Here is a 22,878-nt window from a genome sequence, read left to right on the forward strand (position 1 = left end):
CATATTTATTTGTTTTCCCAATGTTCCTGATATTATGCTATCTTGTAGTAGGGGATTAATATATGCTTGTTAACTTAATGTTATCTAAGTCTATATTATTACTGGAATTAAAAAGAATATTTAGATACAGTAAATCATAATGAGAATCATGAAAAATATTTATAAGTGCTTAGCTTTTAGGAAAATGGAATGAACAAGTTTCATTAACCACCCAACTTAACATTGAAAAATATATGTCCTGCATACAGAGAAACAGTAATACGCCTTTCTCACATGATAGAGGAAAATATCAGTGAGAAATATTTCACTCATGCTGTGGCAAGAGAGTCACAAAAATACTGTGAAGATTTTGAGTAAATAACCACTTCCTGGGATGTCTAGAAACTTATATGAGACTCAGTTTTTCTTACACTGAAATAAACTTAGTGTTTTTTTAGCTAAGACAATTTGGGAAAATAAAATGCAATGAGAACATATATGGAAATGTTTTAAATATACTAGAAATAGAATCAGTAAATATTTTCAAATTTTGGCAATTTCAAAATACTTTAATGAAATATTTAGGACACTTAGGGATAAATATTATAATCCATTCTTGGGATGATAAGATCAGGGGAGAGGTGTAGCAAGTGAAGAAAGAAGAGCAAGAGATAGAGAAATATAGATATTATGTCTGTAAAGATTTGCATCTGTGCAGGAGATGATCTATAAATAATTTTAGAAGTTATCCATAGGAATAAATATGAAACGAAATGTCCTCTGTGAAGCATCAAATGATAAAAATTAGTCGATTTATTCTTAGGAAGAAAAATAGGGATATTTTTTCCATTTTTTCTCAATATTACCATCTAGAGGTATTTTGATACATATGTTGTTTGAAATTTTCTAGACACATCCATACACATATATTTTCTTTTAAAAGAGAGATAACATTATCCACTTTCTTTTGTAAATTTATCATTTAATATATTATTTATACCTTTCAATGCCATTAAATATGTTCTACAACATCATCTTAATGGTAGCATAGCATTATGTAGCTGTGGCATTTTCTCTTTATCACAAACAATACTGGAGTGAATATTCTTTTACATATCTCTTCATGCACACGTCTAATTGTTATCTCTAGAAATTCCTAGGTGTGGAACTATTGTTTCAAAATAAATGATTTAACACTCATTTCAAAACACTTGTGAAGTGGCCAAATATCTTACAAAATAGCCATGTAAATTTATAATCCAGATGACCCATATAAGAGTGTTAGGAGATTATTCCTAACATTGTGTTGCAGAGAATAGGGCAATAAAAAATTGATCTGATGCACAGAAGTTCAGTGTACCTTTCATATTTGCCTATGATGATTCAAGGTTTATAATATACAAAAATAATTATATTTTTACTTGACCTTCATCTCCAATTAGAATATGAGTTGTGGGTAGAGATATTTTGTTTCCTATTGCATTCCTATTATCAAACTTACATTCTTCATATAATAGGTATTGCAATATTTGTTAAAGTAATATTAGCAAATGGCACATGAAAATAATCTTGGTCACCTGAGCTTCAAGACATAGAATAAAATAAATTATAGCAGACAGTGGCAATCTACCAACAGTTCACAATGGTATCCCATAGAGTGAAAGTAATGCAATTAAAGAAAATATAACAACAACCAAAACTCATTAAAGGGAAGGATTCTCTGTATGTAGACATAACTCATTTTATAGTGCTTTGCTTTATTGCACTTGGCAGATATTGTGAGAGTTTTTGTTTTGTTTTATATTTTTTACAAATTGAAGAATGATGGCAATTCTGCATTGAGTAAGTAAGTAGGTGCCATTTTCCAACAGCATGGACTCAATTTGTGTCTCTGTGTCACATTTTGGCAATTCTCACAATATTTGAAACTTTTTCATTTTTATTTTATCTGTTGTGGTGATCTGCTATCAGTGATATTAGATGTTACTATTGTAATTGCTTTGGAGTGCCACACACAACAATATAAGACACCAAACTTAATAGATAAATGTTGTGTGTGTTCTGACTGCTCTACCCTATAGCTATCCACTGATAGCTTTTCCCCCTATCTCCCTCTCTCCTTGGGCCTTCCTACTCCCTGAGACACAACAGTGTTGAAATTAGGCTAATTATATTTTATTTTATTTTATTTTTTGAGATGAAGTCTTGCTCTGTCACCCAGGCTGGAGTGCAGTGGCTTGATCTTGGCTCATTGCAATCTCCACCTCCCAGATTCAAGCAATTCTCTTGTCTCAGCCTCCCGAGTAGCTGTCACTACAGGTGTGTGCCACCACACCTGGCTAATTTTTGTTTTTTTTTGGTTTTTGTTTTTTGTTTTTTTTTAGTAGAGATGGAGTTTCACCATATTGGTCAGACTGGTCTCAAACCCCTAACCTCAGGTGATCCACTCGCCTCGGCCTCCCAAAGTGCTGGGATTACAGGAGTCAACCACCATGCCTGGGTGAAATTAGGCTAATTGATAACCCTACAATGGCCTCTAAGTGTTCAAGTGAAAGGAAGAATCACGTCTCTCATTTTAAGTCATAAGCTAGAAATGATCAAACTTAGTGAGGAAGGCATTTCAAAAGCTGAGATAGGCCAAAACCTAGGCCTCTTTTGCCAAATAGTTAGACAAGTTGTAAATGCAAAGGAACAGGTATTGAAGGAAATTAAAACTGCTACTCTAGTCAACATATCAATGATAAGAAAGGGGAAAAAACCTCAGTGCTGATATGGAGAAAGTTTGAGTGGTCTGGAAAGATCAAACCAGCCGCAACATTCCTTTAAGCCAAAGCCTAATACAGACCAAGGCTTTAACGCTCTTCAATTCTGTGAAGGTTGAGAGAGGTGATGAACTTGAAGAAGAAAAGTTGGAAGCTAACAGAGGTTATTTCATGAGGTTCAAGGAAAGAAGCCATCTCCATAACATAAAAGGTGCAACATGAAGTAGCAAGTGTTGATAGAGAAGCTGCAGCAAGTTATCCAGAAGATCTAGCTAAAATAATTGATGAAGGTGGCTACACTCAACAAAAATTTTTTAATGTAAATTAAACAGCCTTCTATTGGAAGAAGAGACCATCTAGGACATTGATAGCCAGAGAGAATAAGTCAATGCTTGGCTTCAAAGCTTCAAAGAACATACTAATTCTCTTGTTAGGGGCTAAGGCAGTTGGTGACTTTAAGTTAAAGCCAGAATTCATTTACCATTCCTAAGATCTTAGAGCCTATGAGTATTTTGCTAAATTTACTCTGCCTGTGCCCTATAAATAGAAAAAAAAGCCTGCATGGTAGAACACCTATTTACAGAATGGTTTACTAAATATTTTAAGCCCACCATTGAGACTGCTACTCAGAAAACAAGATTTCTTTCAAAACGTTACTGCTCATTGACAATGCACCTAGTTACCCAAGAGCTCTGATGGAAATATACAAAAAGATTAATATTGTTCTCATACCTGCTAACAACACCCATTCTGCAGCCTATAGATCAAGGGGTAATTTTGACTTTCAATTCTTATTACTTTTGTATTTTATAATGCTATAGCTTCCATAGATAATTATTCCTCTGATAAATCTGGGCAAAGCAAATTGAAATCATTCTGGAAAGGATTTGCCATTCTATATGTCATTAAAAGTATTCATAAGTCATGGGAGGATTTAAAAATATCAATATTACCAAAAAATTTAAAAGAAATTGATTCTAAACTTGATAGATGACTTCGTGAGGTTTAAGATTTCATTGGAAGAAGTCACTACAGATGTGATGAAAATAGAAAGAACACCAATTAGAAGTGGAGCCTGAAGATGTGACTGAATTGCTGCAATTTCATCATAAAAGTTTAATGGATGAAGAATTACTTATTATGGATGAGCAAAGAAAGTGATTTCTTGAGATGCAATCTATTCCTGGAAGATGGCTAAACATTGTTGAAATGATAGCAAAGACTCTAGAATATTACATACATTTAGCTGTTAAAGTAGTGCCAAGTATTGAGAGTATTGGCTCCAATTTTGAAAGAAGTTCTACAGTGGATAAAATGCTATCAAACAGCATCACATGCTACAGAGAAATCTTTTGTAAAATGAAGAGTCAATCAACATGGCAAACTTCTTTCTTGTCTTATTTTAAGAAATTACCATAGCCACCCCAACCTTCAGGAACTACTACCCTAATTAGTCAGTAGTCATCAGTATCAAGGCAAGACCCTCCACCAGCAAAAAGATCATGACTCGCTGAGGGCTCAGATGATCATTAGCAATTATTTAGCAATACATTATTTTTAATTAAGGTATGTACATTTTTTAGACATAATGCTACTGCACACTTAATAGCCTACAGTGTAGTGTAAACATAACTTTTATATGCACTGGAAAGCCAAAAAATCTATGTGACTTGCTTTATTGTGATATTTGCTTTATTGTAGTCGTCTGGATCCTAACCTGCAATATATCTGACATATACCTGTATATGTACTATTAAGAAATAAAAGCTCATGTGTCATGTTTTCCAAATAATTAAATAGTAATAAAAATGAGTGATAGCTTCTTTCATCAATAATTATATTTTTTGTGTTCTGACTTTAATTTCCTCTTAAAACAAATATTAAAATTGTGTATGTTTACAATATTACTTACTTATGCAAGTTTGCAGTAAAAATAAGAAACCAGTCTTTTCTTAAATTGTGTGCAACCTCTGCAAAGCCTCTAACATTTTAGACAATAAAGCAATACAGTTTTTATTTAATAAGGAACCTCAGAGAAAATTGGGAGGTTTATTTCACAAATGTTTCTTCTGGAAAGGCCAATATTATATTTGAATACATGTAGTTGCTATAAGAGACACTTACTACTTTATATTATAGTGTAAGAAAGAGCCATTTAACCTTCCAAGTAAACAGCTTACATGATTTTAAGTCAGATCTATCCAAGTAACAGATATCATATTTTAACCTGGATGGAAAATATTCTATGGTGTAAAAGTGTCAAGATAGGCTGAATAATTTAGATCTTTCTAACTCAGAAAAACCTGCCTGTAACGCAGCATATTTGTTTTTCAATATTATTTTGTAGAATGTGCTATATAAGCAATTGAAAGATTATAATTTTTTTGAATTCTGGTTTGAAAGATAATTTTGTTTTCTATGCTCCTGTGATGTAAAGCAAAAACCCTGGACAATTTGTAACAGAATTGTTTTCATCATGTACCATCTTTTATCTCTGTGGCATATTTACGCATTAATGTCATTTTAAAATGAATACAAGTCCAATGCTATTTCCTTTCATTGTAACATATTATCCACACAAGAGATTAAAGGGGCTCATTTGTTTCCACAATGAAGATTAGATCCTGTCCTTTAGACTAGTGCTTTTCAAACTTTAATGTACATATGAATCAATGGAAGAAACTTGTTGAAATGCAGATTCTGATTTAGTATATCTAGGTAGGGACCAAAGATTTTGAACTTTGAACCAGCTTCCTAATGATACTTTCAGATACTGCTGGTTCAAGAACCACACTTGGAATAGTGAGCCTTTACAATTAAAAAGTTCATGATGTGTGTGTGGGGAGGGAGAGTAGAGAAAGGGGTGGGGTGGGGGGCGGTGTTAAAGGAACGATACAAGGTAACCCATAAAAAATGTTGCAGGTTTCACCTGACAGATACAGATGTTGACCTACTGATTTTCATTCTGTGAGTGACTGGTTGGTTCTTTTATTTTGTTGTTAATCCTTTGATTATTAAGAATAAGTAGAAACACACCTTCTCTTGTCTGTTAAGCTACAACTAGGTTAGGTTGCACAGGAAGTTCAATGAGTAAATATGCAAACCATCTTTTTAATAACCCCCAAATAAATAAAGAAATGTACTAAGCAAAAATAAAGCTAAAAGTAAGATTTATTTTGGGAAAAATAAGTCAAACTGTGGTTTTAGAGGTCTGTTTTATAATATCAAGGAGATTCAGGCAGAGAAGGACACAGTACTAGATAGCTTATATGTAACTGTGAGAGAACAAAGACAAACTAGAAGCCACAAAAGTCAAGGTCAGCTTGAGCAAATCAAATTCTGGCTGACTCAAATATGTTGTTAGTAAGCAGTTATTAGGAGTTATGGCTTTGTTTAAAAATACTAAATAATAAGGAAGATTGAAAAAGAGAATAACTGCTTATCAGGATACTTAAAAATAGAAAGCAAATCATCTTTATTCTTCTGTGAGCATTTTATGTTATGAAAGATAATGCCCAGTAATTCTTTTCTTGAATAATCATTACCATACTGATTAATTTATCACATTTCACTTCAAATATTGCTATTTTGTTATTTTACATATAAAAGGTACAGACTCTATAGCATGAATTTGATCTCAAGTATACAAACTGAATTGATAGAAACCATGATGTCCTTTCACTAATAAAGAATAGATTTGCAAGGCATATGTTATCAGTCTAGAGTGCTCCTTCTTAATGTGATGGCTATGGTTCTGAAGGCTTTCAAGATAAAGATGTAGTTCCAGTCAGTAAGGCTTCTTCCCAAGCAAGGAAAGTCCCTTTCCACGCAAGCCATCACTACATTTTTACCAACATGCGAATCACAAGATTGCTGGGCATGGGGAAAAAGTATCTCTACCAGGGACAAATAGCCTATAGAAATGAGAAAAAAATGAAATAAGACTTAATCCTACATACATCCTGCCAGCTAACATGTTTGTCAGCATATAAGATGCATCCTGTACTCAGTGTGGTTTTTCAAAAACAGACTCGAAGATGAGGATTTGTATGAAAGTGGCTTATCAGGCAGTCTTTGTAAGGGAAATCAAACAAGCAAACGAACAATGAAAAAAGATGGTAGGTGAATGGGAAAGAAATAGGAAAGAGGAAAACAAAATGCCAGAAAGAAGCATGTCAAGCAAAGTCCTACAGAGGGTAACACTGAGTTAGTCTTAAAGTTACCATTTTCTGGACACAGTGTGGCTCACACCTAGAGTTGTCTCAACCAGAGGAAAAAGGGACTGGAATATTTATACCCCTGCAAACAGCTGACCAGCTGTCAGTTAGTTAAGAACTACGCCTTGGAGATCATAAATTACCAGACATTTCTGGTTTCCTCTACTCAGGAAAAGCAATTCTGGCCAGGCGCGGTGGCTCACGCCCATAATCCCAGCACTTTGGGAGGCCGAGGCAGGCGGATTACCTGAGGTCGGGAGTTCGAGACCAGCCTGGCCAACATGGCGAAACCCCGTCTCTACTGAAAATACAAAAATTAGCCAGGCATGGTGGTGGGCGCCTGTAATCCCAGCAGGAGAATCGCTTGAATCCGGGAGGTGGAGGTTGCAGTGAGCCGGGATCGTGCCACTGCACTCCAGCCTGGTTGACACAGAGTGAGACTCTGTCTCAAAAAAAAAAAAAAGAATTCTACAGCCAGAGGGGATTTTTCAGACAGACATAGGTACTGGCTGATAAGAGTGAAGAGCTCACTGGAAAGACATGTGCACACAGATAGTAAAGAGGGCCGAATAGGATGTGAGCATAACACAGAATAGTCTATATTTCCCAATTTTACAAAACAAGATCGTAGGAGAAATGCCTATCTTTTAAAATAATAATATTCATGTTGCCTCACTCCATCATAAAAAGTGGGTATTGTCAAACAGTAAAGGGAAAATGATCACATGCTTAACAAATTAATAATAGAAAACATTTATTGCTTTTTAATATTATGGAGCTTTCTGTTGAAAAGTATCCCTGGTCTCGGCCTTTCCAATCCCCAAAACTATCACTGACTGTTAGAATCTCTTTCTAAGACAAGCTTCATTCACAGAGCTCTACCATTATGTTTTTTCCTCAGAGAATGATTATTTACTTACCCAGTTTTGGTTAGTCTAAATAACTTACCCAATATTTCTTATTTATTTATTTATTTATTTATTTATTTTTTATTTTTTATCATACTTTAAGTTCTAGGGTACATGTGCACAATGTGCAGGTTAGTTACATATGTATACATGTGCCATGTTAGTGTGCTGCACCCATTAACTCATCATTTACATTAGGTATATCTCCTAATGCTATCCCTCCCCCCTCCCCCTGCTCCATGACAGACCCTGGTGTGTGATGTTCCCCTTCCTGTGTCCAAGTGTTCTCATTGTTCAATCCCCACCTATGAGTGAGAACATGCAGTGTTTGGTTTTCTGTCCTTGCGATAGTTTGCTGAGAATGATGGTTTCCAGCTTCATCCATGTCCCTACAAAGGACATGAACTCATCCTTTTTTATGGCTGCATAGTATTCCATGGTGTATACGTGCCACATTTTCTTAATCCAGTCTATCATTGCTGGACATTTGGGTTGGTTCCAAGTCTTTGCCATTGTGAATAGTGCTGCAATAAACATACGTGTGCATGTGTCTTTATAGCAGCATGATTTATAATCCTTTGGGTATATACCCAGTAATGGGATGGCTGGGTCAAATGGTATTTGTAGTTCTATAACCTACCCAATATTTCTAAAAAGAAAGCAAGAAACAAATTTCTCTAGTCTCAATTACATAATCTTTGTTTTATAGTGTTTTTTTTTGTTTGTTTGTTTGTTTTAGTTTGTGACTACCATACTTCCTGAGTTTTGTTTGGTTTTATTTTTGTTTGTTTGTTTGTTTAGTGCTTCTTAAAATATTCCCTGATGTTTTCATTTATTTCTAAGAGATTGGTTCAGTCAGGGCCCCGATTTCAAGTAACAAACTTACAGCTGAACTCAATTATGCTGAAGTCCTGCTTATTGACTGGACTATCTGGAGAGGGTGAGTTGGAGCTGGCCTGAAAGAGCACCGGAATTAGTAAGCAAAATGCTATGGGGCATTCCCCTCTATCTCTCATCTCTGCTTGTCTTCAAGTGCCAAATTATGCTCTCAAAACAATATCTTCCCATGAAGTGGGTTGTTGCTGCAGGCTCTTTTGAGCTTACATCCTTTTAGTGTTGTGACGGGTGCTGATAGAATTGGTTTAGCTCTTTCATCACCGTTTAAAGAATATCAAGGAAAGAATCTACATAACCCAGCTTGGGTCTTGCTATGGTTCAGACATAGTTTGTTTGGCCCCAACAAGTCTTATGTTGAAATCTGATCCCCCAGTGTTGGAGGGGGACCTGGTGGGAGGTGTTTGGGTTATGAGAAGGGATCTTTCATGAATGGGTTGGTGTTGTCCTCCTAGGAGTGAGTGAGTTCTCACTCAATTCCCGCAAGAACTGGTTATTGGAAAGAGCCTGACCTCCTCCTGTCTCCTCCTTCCTCTCTCATCGCTCTGACATCACTTCCCTTCCCTTTCTGCCATAAGTGGAAGCAGTCTTAGGCCTTCATCAGAAACAGATGCTGGTGCCATGCTTCTTGTATAGTCTGCAGAACTGTGAGCCAAGTAAATCTCTTTTCTTTATTAATTACTCAACATTAGGCATTCCTTTATGGCAACACAAATGGACTAAAACAGGTTCTGTGTCCATTCTTTAGGTCAAACACACTGGGGAGGGGGTGGTATGAGGTTCTGAGATTACCCGATGTGGGTTATGTTTTGTCCAAAATACAGAGGATTCTGTTATATTAACATAATCACAGGCATGGCCGCTTAACAGTCTGTAATCCAGGTGGTCATACTAATTTGTGCCTACCACAATAACAGGGTAAATTCTACCAGTAGTTGGTTGCTACTGAGTACCTTTCTACATACAGTCTGGTAACTGTTAAAAAATAAACCTTCTGATTTTTCTGATAACTTTTATTTTTTCACCAAATTCATCTTTATTCTGCCTCAAATAACTGCTATATACTTCTCATTTAATTTACTAAATCCTTAAGTACTATTAAGTAATATTTCCTGTGACATTAGTAAGAATGCTTTATCAGCAATTTCTAATGTGCTTTAAAGCTTAGGACTCTCTTCTCTGCCATATTCCAAATTCACATCCTTAAAGGGGAAGCGCTCTTGAATACACAAAAAGAATCAATTTCTAAATATTATAGTGAACATTTTTATCTGTCCAGCATCGATTCCACTCTCTTTTGATAATAGTTTTCCATCCTCAGTCAGATAAAAACCTACTTTCAATGATGTCAATCCAGAGGAAGGAGAACCAAGAGACAGAAGAAATCCAAGACCCAGAGATATTTTTGAGATCTTGAAAAGCCATACCTGGTCTTCACAGCTTCTCAGACTGTGCATTCCCATTTGCTAAATATAATTTTGTCTGTGTTTTCTGTCACTTTCAACTAAAATAATTCTAACTGAAATGCACAATTACTCAGTAGTATTAATATAATTAGGGAGCATCATTTTCAAAATAAGTCATGAATTGAGTTCACTGAAATCTCAAGGCATGTCAATTTTTAAAACAGTGAACCCAGTATGAAGTATTGAAATGTACAGGCTATACTAAAAGTGGTTTTAATTAAGCTCATAAACAGCCTATCTTAATATAGGATGAAAATCTTCAGAATGAAAATACCTTCCTAAGGGAAAACAAAATTCTGTGTACAATGTTAGAAACTGACAAACTAGAGAGAAGCATGCTGAAATATATCAAAGCAATTTTCACATATATAAAGATTCCATATCAAACAGTGTTTGCTTCTAAGCAAATATATTTACTGTAAAATAATCTGTCAATATTATTAGGATGGAAATGTTCCATGAGGGCTATAGTTTGTACAGATCAGCTTATCTAAAGGTAGTCAAGGGACTGAGGTAATGCCAAGCACAGGGCCTGGGCCATTTGGGTAATCGTTTTTAAACATTCCTTTGGCTATACTAATTAATTATTCAGTGGTATTCGCATGATTTTCCCTGGCTTGCCATCAGTTAAAATACAACATTTGCCAAGCATACCACTCAAGAAGATGAAGAACACTACGTTTTCCTACACACTCCCAACATAATGTTGGAACAATTTCATTAGGTCTTCGACTTTCATTTTAAGAAACTCCACCTTCAAGTTTTCACAGCCACTGCCTCTTTGTAGCTTCACAGAGAGAGTCAAGTATTGCAATGCATTACAATAGGAAAGCCTAAGAAGGATAAATGGATTGAGTACTACTGCCAGTTAATCACTTTGAGAAAATGGCCTTCACCTATAGCAGGAATAAAAGAGGTTGGCAAAAAGTTATTTCTGACTAATGCAGTCTGAAGACTTGTGGCCAAGACAACTACAGGGCGAAACTTTATATTTGATAAATAAAATCCCTCAATTTCAGATAAAGTGTAATTCACAGTTATTTGCTCAAAATCTCTCACATTGCCTTTTCTCGTGTCAAATTTGAATTTCCAGTTGGAGTGATAAGAAAAAAATGTCTGCACATTATTTGAATTAGTTACGAAGCTAGCAACTGCTGCTATACTACTTTAGATTGAAGAAAGATGAAATTTCTCCTTAGGACATCTTCACTTAAATGCACAGTTGAGGCCTATCAGAGTCCCCACAAGCCCTGAAGAAGTTTTGGGTAACTTTATCATCCCAACCCCACCACACACATACACACACACAAACACACACTCACACAGTAATATGCACACACTACTCCTAAAGCAAGCTGGCTAGGAACTATTTTTAAATACTTATGTTAAATTTATATTATTATACTTTATTTTCTGAAAACTTCTAATGAATCCAAATATCAACCTGAATTTTAGACAAGATTTGGGGACCAAGCACAGTGGCTAACCCCTATAATCCCAGCACTTTGGGAGGCTGAGGCAGGCAGATCACTTGAGGTCAGGAGTTCAAGACCAGCTTGGCCAACACGGCGAAACCCCATCTCTACTAAAAATACAAAAATTAGCCGGGCGTGGTGGCAGTTGCCTGTAGTCCCGGCTACTTAGGAGGCTGAGGCACAAGAATCGTTTGAACCCGGGAGGCGGAGGTTACAGTGAGCCGAGATAGTGCCACTGCACTCCAGCCTGGGTGACAGAGTGAGATTCCATCTCAAAAAAAAAAAAAAAAAAGATTTGGGGTTAGGTATAATATTAGTAAGGATAATAATAATAATTTGTAACCTCTACTGAATCCTTCTATATGTAGAACACTTTTTGAGCTACCTTATATATACATATATGTATACATGCACATATATGCATATATAATATACATATGTGTGTGTATATATACGTGGTTGTGTGTATATATATATACACACACACACATATACTACATGTATATGTCAAGCACTTTTCTGAGTACTTCACATGTATTAATTCATTTATTTTTCATAACAACCCTTCATAAAATACAATAGTGTATATGTATCAATGTTTTATGGATAAGGTAGCTGCGGCACAGAGTTTAAGCATCTTGTCCAAGTTTGCACAGCTAGAAAGTAGAAGATTTGAAATACCAGACCAGGCAGCTTGCACCTTTTATTTTTTATTTTATGTGTATATAGTACATGTATATATTAATGGGGTTAATCACCCTTAAATCACCCATCACAACTCACAAATTTCCAAACTTTTCCAAATGTGGATCATTATCAGAATCAAATTAATTATTGGCTTAGTGAATTAGAATAACATAGTAGTTAAAAGCATGGATGTTTATGTCAGACATACTTTCCACTTATTATGTTGAGTGACATTTGGCAAGTTAACTTTCTTATGCTTCAGTTTAACAGTTTAATTTTCTGTAAAACTGGAATACAGACCTGTCATTATTAAGAGATTAAAGAAAGTGTGAAAGTGTGTATGAGTGTAACTTATTACATTTCCAAAATAAATACTGATGGTATTATTTTACTTATTGTGCCCCCCTGCCTATTTCTAGTAAAAATAAAATTCATATTAGTCAATAATATTAATTATGTGGGCTTTTTCTGCTTAGACAAAATTAGAAAAAGCAAAATACTAGAAAACTAGGGCCTAAAGGTTGAATAGAAGCTGGAGAAATAGAATGCATCACCTCTGCCAAGGAGAGATAGAGAGCCCAGCAGTAGTTAGTACCTCTGAAAAACCTATAAAGATGTGCACACTGACTTTCTCATGTTCATGTTCAGAGAGCATGAAGCCATTGTACAATAATGTCAGTCAAGAGAGAACTTTCCTATTTCCCTTACTGTTCATCTCTCCCAATGCTTTGACATTGGCAGGGGTTCAGGAATCTGAAGGTGGAGTAGAAATGTTAGGCAGGGAGAGAAAATGATGCCACCCATACTCCCTTTTTCAAATTACAGGTTTCCACTTGCAGCAGGCCGCGGTTGTAGAAAGGTCAAAGAAGATTTATCTACAAATTGAGATGAAAGGATTGAACAGTATTTTGGACCGGGTGCTCTCAATTCAGAATTGAGGCTTTATTTGTGACTTAGTGTGAACATAGGACTTTCTGCTTTTTAAGAGTAAGCTGAGAAATCAAGGGACCTGCCCTTTTTAACACCCAATGGAAAGTGAACTACACTCACTCATAGGTACTGAAGAGAACGAAATTGGAATTGCTTTTATGAATATTCCATGTGATTCTTTCTTGTTCCAAGTAATTTTTTTTATCATTTAAAGTCAAACTCTAAAAATGTGAAATTTGGAATCTTGATCTGAAAAAGAGTAATATTTTAGTAAATGTAATGGTTAGATTTAGAAGACACAGAAGAATTGGAATATCCAAAACACTCTCTAAAATTCCATTATATCACCTTTGCCTCCATAAACTGTCCCCCATCTCTTGGTTGAGGAAGATAACATGTCCCTTTCTGTCACAATGGTTGCTTGACTGGGAATCAACATCCAAATTCAACATGACCTGGTGGGGAGAGATACTGAAGTACGGAGCAAAAATAGTTAAAAGAAGCATTCAAGCAAAGCTATTTGAGGGAGTTTGCTAAAAAACATTGTAAAATTTTGGCAAATAATCATGAAAACAGATTGTGAAAATGCCGGACAAAGGAAGGTGTAATGTATTTCTAAACCAGATTGATTATTTTACATGTATTAATTTAGTAGAAGCTATGTATTCAGTGTGCTAGTTGGTTAGCCGGTTGAAATTTTAATGGTTTTCTAGTTGACTAGTGCAAACTTGAATGTCATTATGTTAAGCACTTTAAATCATATTGACATAGTATAGAAGGTAGTTAAATTCTTTAAGAATAAGAATGCTGTGTGACTCACATAGCCACTCTCACACCCAAAGAGTCTTGCTTCACCAAAGCCTTGAGAAAGACATAGGTGATGACAACACATAAAGATTTAAAGAGTGCTTTATTGGCTTTAGGCCAGGAATGCTGGTAGGATGAAATGCAATTTGACTGTCTTCCTGAGCTTCATGGGATCATAAGTTTGTAGAGCACAGTAAACCACTAGAAACAAAGTGGACATAGTTATCACAGCAGGTAGCACAGAAAGCAGAGTAATCCGCTGTCAAGGGATGCTGTGACTTGCAAAGATCTCTGGCTATGCTTAATTAATCATAAAGTACCTTAAGTTTTGGTTTAATTTGCATAACTAAATGTAGACCAAAAGAAAACAAAATTTTAGTCCTGCCTTAAGCCAACATGAAAGAGAGTCACAGTTTATCACCCCATTTCTAATCTTGAGTCAGTTCCCAAGCCCAGAGCAATCAGTCCTCAATTCCACTGAAGTCTCCCCTGTAATACCACAATTGAGTACTCTGTATCTCTTTGTAGGCGTCTCATAGTAACTTATGCTTACTCACCTGAGTTACTAGGTGCTGAGGCAGGGAAATCCAAATATTTCAGGTACAATTATAAAAGGCATTGATTAACATTAATTTTTGAAGACACATATGTCACTATAGTCTTGAATAGCAATTTAAAGTGCTGAAATTTCAAAGGAAGTTTCAACATGAATTTACATGGTCTGATATGGAAGTATATGTAAGTATTTGTGTACATATATATGTATGAATGAATAAATGTATGTCTACTTATACAATATTAGAATCTTAACAATGGAACTATGTTACCTTAGGAAATTTCAAATAGAAGGCTTTGAACCTCATGTTTTCTGCCAAAACAGTGAATAAGACATCCCTGGAGGAATAGCAGAGGTTGGAACCACCAAGAAAGAGTCCAAATAAGTAGGAGTGGTCATTGTCAGCAGTTTGGTCAGCACAGAATGTTTATGGGACTTGAAGAAGAGCAGTAGATTACCATAACCTTAATGAGGCAAGGACTCTAACTGTTGCTGCTGTTGCAGATGTGTTTTCTTAACTGGAGAAAATTATTGTAGCTCTTGGCATTCGGTATTCATCTATCGATTTCGTGCATGCATTTTTCTCTATTTCAACAAATTGAGACAACTAGAAGTAGTTTGCATCCCCCGGGGACAAGTTTGCCTAGACTGGCTCTCTTTACCAGCTCTCTCCAGACTTTTCTTTGCTTATCTTACTTTTTTGCCTAAACAAAATGCTGTCTTCTTCCTCTAGGAAAAAGAAGAGAGAGCCAACTACTCTACAAAGGAAAAGGGATTTAGTTTGTAGGATTTTCCTTGTTATGAGAGGAGCAGAAACCTAACTGTTGACAAGGGTATGTCATGGCTAATTCGAAAAACCCTGATGAAATTGAAATTACGGTGTTCAGTTCAACGCTAAATATGCCAGATGTTGGAGATAACAAGGTGAATAAATCAATGGCTTGCTCTTCTCTGATAAAGGCGGTTGAGTTCTGGTGAGCAACACAGAGACATAAACAGATTCATTCCTTCATCCCACAAACACTGTGTGTTCTCTCTGTGCCAGGAACTATTCTACTGCTAGACATATAAAGGTTTGAAAAAGTACACATGGTTGATGCACTCCTGAGAATTATTTTCTAATAGGAAAAATATATTTTAATCAAAACCCCGAACAAATAAAATGTAGAAATGTCTCTATGATAAGCTAAGAAAAAGAGAAATGTATTGAGAGCCTGTGAGAGGAGCTTCACCTGATCTTAGAAGTAAAGGATAGCTTCCATGTGGTGATGAAGAATGGAGGATAGTTTCCCAGTTGGAGAGAATATTGTTCACTATGGCCCTGTTCCAAGTAGGAAACAATTAATTAAAAACCTAAGGAAGCTTAGTATGATGGGAGATCAGAAAATCAGTCAGGGGTTTGTGAGAAATAAAGCTTAGGAAAAGTAGGAAAAGTGGAAAAAGTGGAGGCCAGGTCATGCAGGACCTTGCAGGCCAGATTAAGAATCGTGCTCTTTATCCTAACATTATTAAACTATTGAACATTTTTAGCAGGTGGGTAACAGAATATTTATTGGACTTGAAGAACAGTAGATCATAACCTTAATGAGACACTGACTCTAACTGTTGCTGCTTTTGCAGATGTGTTTTCTTAATTGAAGAAAATCATATCACATGTGAACTTTCTGACCATACTGTGGAGCGGTGCTAATAAGGAGGTAAGAGTGGATGTAGATAAATCTGTTAGGAGGTTGTTAAAATAATCAGATGAACCATAATGAGATTTATTTCTAGACAGATGATTATAGAGATAGAAATAAATACATTCAAAAATATTTCAGAGTTAAAACTGACAAGATGATGATATGAAAGGTGAGAAGGAGGGTTATATCAAGGGTGACTTCTTATTTTCTGGTTTGCTTCTGTGCCTGGTTGGCAGTGCCATTCTCCAAGAGAACACTAGTGAAAGACTATGTTTTGGAGGAAAGACAAAACGTTTTATTTTATTTTATTTTGAAGTGTCTATGTCACATTCAAATATAAAGGGAATGTAAATATATCAAAAGTATATGATATGGAAGTTCCTCAAAAACTTAAACATAGAATTACCATATGATCCAGAAATTTCACTTCTGAGTATATACCCAAAGGAATTGAAAGCAGGGACTCAAGCATATAATTGTATACTAATGCTCACAGCAGCATTATTCACAGTAGCCAAAAGGTGGAAACAACAAAAATGTCTATCAACAGATAAATGGATAAACAAAATGTGGTATATATAGAATCGAATATTATCCATCCTTAAAAAAGAATAAGATTCTGATACTTGCTACAACATGGAAACAACATGAAAGAACCTTAAAAACATTGTGCTTTGAGAAATAAGCTAGACACTAAAGAGAAAATATTGTATGATTCCACTTATCTGAAGAAGCTACAACAGGCAAATTTGTAGAGGCAGAAAGTAGGATGGTGGTTGTCAGGGGCTGGAAGGGCGTTACTTCATGGGTATGGAGTTTCAGTTCTGGAAGATTTTTTTAAAGTGCTGGAGATGGATGTTGCTGATGGTTGCACAACAATGTAAATGTGCTTAATGCCACTGAACTATATGCTTCAAAGTGGTTAAAATGGTAAATTTTATATTATATGTATTTTTCCATAATGAAAAATGTATGTAGATCTGGAGCTCAGAGTCCTAGGCTAAAGATGTAAATGAAAGTGTCATCATTGTGTTTATGACAAGTGAAGTCATGTAAAATTGCCTAGTTTGAATGTATGTGGACGGAAATGTGTGATGAAAGGAAAAGAGAGTTTAGAACTAAAGATGATGAACTCAATAATGGCTATGCAGAGGAGGACTAGTCTTCAGAAAGGACAGGGATGGGATGGCTAGAAATGTGAGAGGAAGACAAAAAGAGAAAAGAGAATAATGTCAGATAAGTTAAAGGGAGCAAATATTTATAGGAGCCAAAGATCAATAGTGTTTCATTGCTATTTGACTCCCTCTTGGTGGAAGGATTCTATTTCTCATTTATCTTGAGGGGTCCTCCTTGGTACTGTAATGCTGTGGTAGTTCATTTTTGCTGTAAAGCAAAGCTCTCTGTAATTCCAGTTTGAGCTTTTTTTTTTCCTATTTAATTTGTCATAGGAAATTACCCATCAAGCCACAGATGTGGTTTGAAGAAGGGGAAGTAATTTGGCAGGAGTAAGGCACTCTGGATGTATGAGCTATCTGCCTGTGCAAATTACTAATGCCTTTAGAACCTGCTTGGGCTCAGTGCTGTTTTCACTTGATATTTAAGAGCTTCTGAGTATACCAGATTTTATGGCTAGGAGTAATAGATTGCATCCAGTTCATGACAAGCAGCTGGGGTCAGATATCCCCATTGTTCCCCGGGCCAAATATTCAGCCTTTGTGAGCTGATCCAGAGCTCCTTCTCAAGAAGAAAAGAAACTTGGTAAAGCAGGCCTGACTTTGCTACAGAAGTCTTGGGTCCTCATCCACTATTCTTCTTTCAAGGTTTATAGTAGGCTTGATTGCACATTGCCACCTGCCTCTGACACTTCAAGCACCACAGCATATGCTGTTTTATAAGGATCAGTTGGCAAAGTTATTTGTCCTGTACCTTAGACCAGCTAGAGTGGCTTTCTTTGCTCTGAGCCCCACTAAAATGGACAGGCTTTTGCTTTATCCAGCAAATAGATCTAGCTAGAACAACATTAAATGGTACATTTCTCAAATATCTCAAGGGGTCCCCCAAGAATGTTAAGTGGGTAAGGAAATCAAGATGTGTAAATATATCCTTTATTTTGTATCAGATCAACAAGACTCCAGAAAAAAATTCCTGGGGTAGTAAAAAACTATCTCTCTATCCATCCCTGGCACCACAGTCAAACATTTAGGGTGCCATTTACTTCTTTCTTCCTAGATCCTACTGCAAAAAGTCATCACTTTAGAGGTTCATCAGAATGACCTATAAGAATGTGAGTTTGTCAGGGTCCCTATAGACTGAATAGTAGCACAGAGCCTAAGAGTCGTCATATCTCTATGGCAGGATTGTGAAAGTTTGCTCCTGCCCTGCAAGTCCCAAGGTAATAAAACTGTTCTACAATGTAGCTGAGTTAGAAAAAAAAAGACTTCATAAAGCATGTCAACCACTGTTGGCAGTCACGCAGGATCACAATAGCATTGTTAAAGTAAGCGTGAGTATGAATGTGTATGAGAAAAACCAATAAAAACACTCTGTAAATCACTTCTCTCCTTTTGCACAAAGTTAGAAGTAAAGAATAATAATTTTAAAAAATATCTTAAGTACTGAAAATTGTATTCACTGAGGCTTGGCCTTCCCTTTCTACATTTTTTTCTATACTTCACAGGTTATCTGTCCCTTTCTCTATTTTTTTTTGTTTGCCCATCCAATGCCAGTGTCCAGTTTTTCTCTGAAACTGGAAAGTATCAAAACTCAAGCCTTTACAATAGTTGAACAACTGACTAATTGACCTTCTTGCATTACCTCAGCCAAGAACTGGCACTTTAATACTTTCAATTGTTAAGTGAAAAGCTGTGTCCTATAGTTAAAGGAATTTCAAGCATTGCCAAGCAAGTGGAGATACATTTGAGATCTTGATGTGTTTGAAAACTCTTTGTCTATGAAAAGAAACTTGATTTAGTCAGTTTTAGGTGATTGGATAGCTGGATTCAGAAGGTTAAATCTGCATTCTTGTTCACTTAGTAGCACACTCTGGGGAGATGAAGTCATTCAGGGATAACTTTGCTGAAGCTTGGACTGAAGATAATGCTAGAGAAAAATCAAGAGGTTCTCTGGCCAACGATTACTGAACAAAGGTGGAGTACTGTTTTAGAGGTAGATATCTATAGGTTGGCTCATGCCTTTGAGCTGGGCTAATGGAGAAGCCTTTTACTCAGCAGTGAATAAAAGAAGCAATCAAGTCTTCTGTGTAAGTTTGGGCTTGACACAGCAGTTTATAGCAAAGGCAGAAATTAAATACACACACACACACACACACAAACACACACCCCACATGTTAAGTAAGCACAGTCATTATAGACTGTACAATAAAGGTAAGTGTAGAAAGAGGGTAAAGTGGTGGCAAAAGTAGAAACAATAAGTAGAAGTAGAGACAGGGAATAGGTCTGACGTAATATTTTATCTCTAGACTGTGAGATATTAGGTCTCTTCTCTTGAATGGGTGACAAAGTAACCAGGTCATTAGAGCTGCACCGCCCTAAATGTAATTCAAGTCCTTTGGGAAGTCCACTCTAAAATGATATCTCACTAACTAAAACACACTAAAGCAACAAAAATATACAGTACATCTATTTCAATCAGGTCAATTATTTATTGTACAATATTTTGTTACATAAAATATATCAGTCAGTAGTAATACATTTTGCTTAAGAGCTCTATATTTACCTTATGTGATTGGATTAAAATTATATTGTCATAGCTGAAGTAATATATCAATTCTATGAACAATTTGCTATTAAAATAACTTTCAGAAATAGTCAACATTTTAAGCATTTACTCTCTGAATCTTTCTGGACCCCAGATTTCTTATTATAAGTGGTCTAAACTATATGATTGCTCAGATACTACATATTTTCTAATCCAAAATTCCCAGAGCCTATTTTTATGCTACAAAAATTAATTTTATTATATTACTAACATATTGCAGAAATTCAGAGAATTATTTGTGGTCATAGAGTATCAAAATAAAACGGAGTCGCGTTTCTTGGTTTTAATTTTTTTTGTTGTTGTTTTTTGAGACAAGGTCTCGCTCTGTCACCCAGTCTAGAGTGCAGTAGTGTGATCATAGCTCACTGCAGCCTTTTAGCCCTGGGCTTGAACAATCCTCCCACCTCAGCCTCCCAGGTAGCCAGGACTACTGGCACGCACCACCGTGCCAAACTAATTTATTTCGTTTTTTGTAGAGACAGGGGCTTGCTATATTGCTCAGGCTGGTCTCAAATTTCTGACATCCAGTGATCCTCCTGCCTCGTCCTCCCAAAGTGTTGTGATTACAGGCATGAACTACTGTGCCCAGCTGGTTTTAATTTTACAATGAGACTCTCCAGACATTTAAAATAGCTTTTTTAAGGTCAAATTGATGATATATTTAGTAAATGAATTTTAAGAATGGTCTCTGAATGTAGGAATTTCTTATGAAATTAGGGAAGGACAACACAAATATTGTAAAGGATATATGAGAAAGCAAAATACAATAATTTGTTTTAAAGAGTATCCAATAATGACAGATTATTCCCTTTTACTTTAGAGTAATTTATTTTATCTGGTTTAGACCTTCTTGATAAAACTCTTCTATTTAATGAGTGAACACCTTACATTTGTCAATAAAATTCATTTATATAATGGAATTATATTGTTTATAGTTGTAGATTAATAGATATTAAATTTCCATATGACAAAAGATTATGGGTCATTGTGATTCAAGTCAATGCAAGTTCACGATGTTGGCAAAATGAGTATTTTTATATGTTGTTTAAGCTGCCAAGAGTCTTCCTAGAGTCCTTTATTTAAAGGAAGAAGACTGTATTTCTCAAGAAAAAAAAATCCTGTAAAGTTTTATGTGCTTTATATTGACTCTTTGTCTTCTGACATATTTAATAGTTCCTGTTAGAGCCACAAGATATTGAATAGGAGGTTCTGAGTTGGGTCACTGCTCCATTTGAATAATCCTTTAAAACTTTAGTCCTCACAAACAAGCAGTAGCTGGCAACTATTACAATGATACCCAGCCACACTTCACATAAACATGTAACAGTTTGTCCAGAGATCATTATAAACACATACTAGGCTTCTTTGAAACTAATATCTTCAAAAAGGACTAATTAGTAGCTGAACATTGAGTACTTCTATAAAGTTTTGTCCTCCTAGCTTTGAGCATTCCTAATCTAAATTTCAATTTCATACTGGCAAATCTTTCTTTTTATGACATGAAACAAAAGGAAAAATAATTGGCTTTATTTGTGCTGATTTGCCGGTGGTCGCTGTTGAGAGCTTCAAATGCCCTTCCCACTGTCAATCTCTGCTCTTCACCATTCTGCTCCATATTATTCATTCAAGTGGCATGAAGAAGGGTATGGTGGCTGTGGGATTTGAACCATCATTTAACAAGATATGGGAAGTGAATAGTATTTGCTCACCATAACTTTAGTTTTAGTTTCGCCTTCCAAATTAGGCTTCTATACACTTCTTAAAGCTTTATTTAAGTTGTACTTTCATCAGCATACACAGTAGTAACAAAGCCCTTTCTGATAGTCGCTGTATTAGCTACCTTGTGGCTGTTAATGTTCATGCTCCTGCAAGATCCTTTCAAATCCCTTTTTGATTCCCTTTCCCTTCCAAGCATCAGTACTAATGCACAGCTCTTTAGTCCTCAAGCTGCTGAAGGGGCTTTTGCCCACAGGTGAAGAGATTTTAAAGCATCTGGGACATCTGGGAGTTGATATGCTCATCCCTCCCAGGGTGGCCTTTAATCAAGGGCTGAACAGTGTAGGAGTATGAAAGTTCACTCCCTTGCCTGGTGTAAGGATAACTCAGACGTAACTTACTCTCCAGAGTTCCCCAGGAGGATCGTGCTGAAGCTATCCTCTGAGGGGTGTTCACCTGAGATTGCACTGTTCCTTGGCTTCCACTACCTCCCCTTGGATCATTTTCTTAAATTAATCAAACATACATCCTCATCTCAGAGCCTATGTCTAACTTAGGATACACCTATAGTAGACCTCACTGTCATGTCAAAATACCGCCGCCTAGTGGCAAGACTAAGAATATCAGAGTTCTTTGCATTAACTGCATGACCTTTCATTGAATACCTTTTTTCATTGAATACCTTTTTTCATTGAATACCTTTTTTCATTGAATACCTTTTTTCATTGAATACTTTGCACTGAATACCAAGTGAAGTAGTGAGAGGTATCCAAAGAAGACAGTGCCATTATCTCTACCCTCAAAGAGCTAACGATGTCTGGAACCAAAGGAGAAGAAGTGACAGCAAACATGACCACAGGTAGGATTTGCACAGCTGTCATTAGGAAACAAAGGGGAAGCAGTATGGGAAGGAGGGCCATTTTCTGAGCATCAGAGTCACAGGATCTCATCATCTGAGATACATTAGACACTTATAGGTCCTATCCCAGCATCTATTTTCATCAAAAAAGACTAAAGCAGAA

The 22,878-nt window shown here is 36.0% G+C and overlaps 1 protein-coding gene across 9 annotated transcripts in view; it reads left to right on the plus strand.

Annotated features, from left to right (window-relative positions):
• The window catches only part of DCAF8L2 (DDB1 and CUL4 associated factor 8 like 2), a 163,553-nt gene that overhangs the window by 75,060 nt on the left and 65,615 nt on the right, over nucleotides 1–22,878 (plus strand). For 3 of the 9 annotated variants that reach the window (XM_055106339.1, XM_055106340.1, XM_055106342.1), the window contains 2 exons: nucleotides 15,415–15,605; nucleotides 16,302–16,378. The exons of 2 other annotated variants lie outside the window; for them this stretch is intronic. The gene's annotated coding sequence lies outside the window, so the exon portion shown is untranslated. The remainder of the gene's footprint in view (nucleotides 1–15,414; nucleotides 15,606–16,301; nucleotides 16,379–22,878) is intronic. 4 more of the 9 variants (XM_024927270.4, XM_055106343.1, XM_024927269.3 and 1 more) reach the window with 2 other exon arrangements.

This window comes from Pan paniscus, chromosome X (genome assembly GCF_029289425.2).
Source record: "Pan paniscus chromosome X, NHGRI_mPanPan1-v2.0_pri, whole genome shotgun sequence".
NCBI lineage: Eukaryota > Metazoa > Chordata > Mammalia > Primates > Hominidae > Pan > Pan paniscus.